This window comes from Protobothrops mucrosquamatus, unplaced genomic scaffold (assembly GCF_001527695.2).
Source record: "Protobothrops mucrosquamatus isolate PMUCROS unplaced genomic scaffold, P.Mucros_1.0 scaffold2435, whole genome shotgun sequence".
Classification (NCBI taxonomy): domain Eukaryota; kingdom Metazoa; phylum Chordata; class Lepidosauria; order Squamata; family Viperidae; genus Protobothrops; species Protobothrops mucrosquamatus.
In genome coordinates, this window is record NW_015388507.1 from 162546 (window position 1) to 166248 (window position 3703).

Consider the following 3703-nt stretch of genomic DNA (forward strand, 5'->3'; position numbering starts at 1 on the left):
AGAATAGAATAGAATAGAATAGAATAGAATAGAATAGAATGGAATGGAATAGAATATGGAATAGAATAGAAAAGGATAGAGAATAGAATGGAATAGATAATTGAATATGGAACAGAACAGAACAGAATAGAATCAGGAACAGGAACAGAACAGAACAGATGGAATGGAATGCAATGGAATGCAATTAGAACAGAATAGAACAGAATAGAATTCTTTATTGGCGAAGTGTGATCAGACACAAAAGGAATTTGTCTCTGGTGCATAAGCTCTCAGTGTACATATAAATAGCAAGTAATAGGTCCTACCTAGGTCATAAATCATAGAGACAATCATTAATCATAAGTTACAAACAACAACTGATAAATCGTAAGAAACCAACAGGAGAAGAGAGTAGGAAAGATGAGAAGACGAGAGGGTGCTGTGGGAATTACTTCATAGGTCCCCCCTATAGCCTTTCACAGCATCCTCTGGATGCTTTTCAGGGTCAAAGCATTATTTGCATCTTGCCCCTCCCCCCCAACAATCCGGGTCCTCGTTTTCCCAACCTCAGGAGGATGGAAGGCTGAGTCAACCTTGAGCCCCGTCAGGATCGAGCTCCTGGCTGTGGGCAGGGCCTGCAATGCTGCCCTTCACCAACCTGCATGCTTTCCCGTCCCATGTTTGGGTGGGGAAACCTCCCAGCAAACAATCCCTTGCTGGCTGGGGAATTCTGGGAACTGAAGTCCGCAGGTCTTGAGGTCGCCAAGATTGCGCAATCCCGATTCAGATCTTTCAGCTCCTCGCCCTTCTGGAGGGTGACATTCCCCCCTCCATTAGAAGACACGGTTTCTGATTGAGTCTGGCCAGTTACTTCGACTATTGTGTTTTGTCATCGCCTCAGGCCTGTTTTCTTCTTCCCTCTCCTCAACTAAAACAAAAATCCAGGAGTTTAACCTTGTCCTGCATATGGAACTTTCTGGGGCTTCTTCTGTTCACACCCCGACTTGCTCTCTCTGCCCTTCCCTTTACAATTAACCGGTGGAATGGAAGTGGCCTCCAGAAGTTGTGGGTCCTCCATCACTGGAGGTTTTCAAGAAGAGACTGGACAGCCATTTCTCTGGAATGGTATAGGGCAGGGGTAGGCAACCTTGGCTCTTTTATGACTGGTGGACTTCAACTCCCAGAATTCCTGAGCCACCCATGCTGAGGGGAAAGGGAGAGTTTCCAAGCTGAGCCATGCTGGCTCAGGAATTCTGGGAGTTGAAGTCCACCAGTCATGAAGGGGCCTAGGCCAGAGGTAGGCCACCTTGGCTCTTTTATGACTCGTGGACTTCAACTCCCAGAATTCCTGAGCCAGCCATGCTGAGGGGAAAGGGAGAGGTTTCCAAGCTGAGCCATGTTGGCTCAGGAATTCTGGGAGTTGAAGTCCACAAGTCATGAGGGGGCCATAGTTCCCCCATGCTGGCTCAGGAATTGAAGTCCACGAGTCATAAAACAGCCAAGGCCTAGAGCAGGGGTAGGCAACCTTGGCTCTTTTATGACTCGTGGACTTCAACTCCCAGAATTCCTGAGCCAGCCATGCTGAGGGGAAAGGGGGAGGTTTCCAAGCTGAGTCATGCTGGCCCAGGAATTCTGGGAGTTGAAGTCCACCAGTCATAAAAGAGCCAAGGTTGCCTACCCCTGGTATAGGTTCTCCTGCTTGAGCAAGGGGTTGGACTAGAAGACCTCCAAGGTCCCTTCCAACTCTCTTATTCTATCCTCTAACCTTCCTGCAGGGATGGCACGCTGCACGTTCTGTTGGTCATGAGGGCGTCTGGATTGGATTTATCTCCAGTTTCATATCACAATATTTGAGAAACTAGATGCCAAAATACAACCAGGCTGTTATGGTTCAATCTAGACCAGGGCAATTACTGCTGGAACCGGAGAAAGTCCCTATTTGTGGTGCACAAGAAGATGAACAAGTCGGGCCCACACCTGAACTAGGGGGTAGGGATAGAATCAAGATCAGGTGAAGTGTTAATATGGCTTTACAAGGCCTTGGTAAGGCCACACTTGGAATACAGCGTCCAGTTTTGGTCACCACGATGTAAAAAAGAGTACAAAGAAGAGCAACAAAGATGATTAGGGGACTGGAGGCTAAAACATATAAGGAACAGTTGCTGGAATTGGGTAGGTCTAATTTAATGAAGAGAAGGACGAGGGGGGACATGATTGCTGTGTTCCAATATCTCAGGGGCTGCCCCAAAGATGAGGGGGGGGGGTGTTCAACTTATTTTCCAAAGCCCCTGAAGGCAGAACTAGAAGCAACGGATGGAAACTCATCAAGAAGAGAAGCAACCTGGAATTAAGGAGAAACTTCCTAACAGAACAATTAACCAGTGGAACAACCTGCCTCCTGAATTTGTGGCTGCTCCATCACTGGAGGCTTTTAAGAAGAGACTGGACAGCCATTTGTCTGGAATGGTGTAGGGTTTCCTGCCTGAGCAGGGGGTTGGACTAGAAGACCTCCAAGGTCCCTTCCAACTGTGTTATTCTTTTCCTTCCTTCCTTCCTTCCTTCCTTCCTTCCTTCCTTCCTTCCTTCCTCCCTCCCTCCCTCCCTCCCTTCTCCAACACTGGAAGTTTTTAAGAAGAGACTGGACAGCCATTTGTCTGAAATGGTAGAGGGTCTCCTGCCTGAGCAGGGGGTTGGACTAGATGACCTCCAAGGTCCCTTCCAAGTCTGTTATTCTGTCAAACCCCAAGAGTCTCCCAAACCAAACTTTCACCTAGACCAGGGGTGGGCAAACATGGCCCCTTCACGACTGGTAGAGTTCAAGTCCCAGAATTCCCGAGCGTGGCTGGCTCAGGAGTTCTGGGAGTTGAAGGCCACAGGTCATCAAGGGGCCATACCTGCCCACCCCTGACCTTGACCCAGAGTCAGAGACCTCCTCAAGCCTGCCTTCATTACAACTGACCTGGCCGAAACTGCCTGGGAGTTGTTGGTTGTCGGTGTTGACAGGGAAGGACGCCAGGAACCTAACCTGCACTGAACTGAGAAACTGAACAAACGGGCAAACACACAATCTTAGACACAACTGTCTGTTGTACCCGCAACAAACTGAGACCTTTTGCCAAGGAAGTTAACAGCCCAGGGTGTGTGGAGGAGCGGCAGGAGAGAGCCTGGAGTTCACAAAAACCCGCAATGTTGTCCGCTAAGCTGAGGCACCGTTGCGGCCCCAGCGACAGGCTGCAGCCGCACAGCCCAGCCCCGAAATCCCACACGGAAAACGGAGGAGATTCTGCCCGTGGAAACAGGGACCGGCAATCGGTGACCCCGAGTCAATGCTCCGGAAACAGGCAGTCCCCGACTTACAGCCACAACCCAGCCCCACGTTTCTGTTGCTAAGCGAGACGATTTGTTAAGTGCAATTCTGGGAGTGGAAATCCAACAAGACATAAAAGGGCCAAGCTTGAAGACCCCCTGCCATGTCACAAAAAAGATGTTGAGAGTTTGGAAAAAGTTCAGAGAAGAGCAACTAATCCAGTGGTTCTCAACCTGTGGGTCGGGACCCCATTTGGGGTCGATCGACCATTTCACGGGGGTCGCCAAGCAAGGCTGTCCGCCATTTTTTTTGTCCGCCATTTTTTCCCCCCTTTTCCGGCGGGTGCCTTACCTCCCTTGGGCTGGGCCAGCTGGTGGTCGGCCTGCTCCGTCTCTGCCGCTTGCCAGCTACGCCTCG

The 3703-nt window shown here is 49.9% G+C and overlaps 1 protein-coding gene across 1 annotated transcript in view; it reads right to left on the bottom strand.

Moving 5' to 3' along the window:
* Positions 1 to 3703, bottom strand: part of PPP1R16A (protein phosphatase 1 regulatory subunit 16A) — a 37081-nt gene that overhangs the window by 19446 nt on the left and 13932 nt on the right. The window lies entirely within an intron of this gene.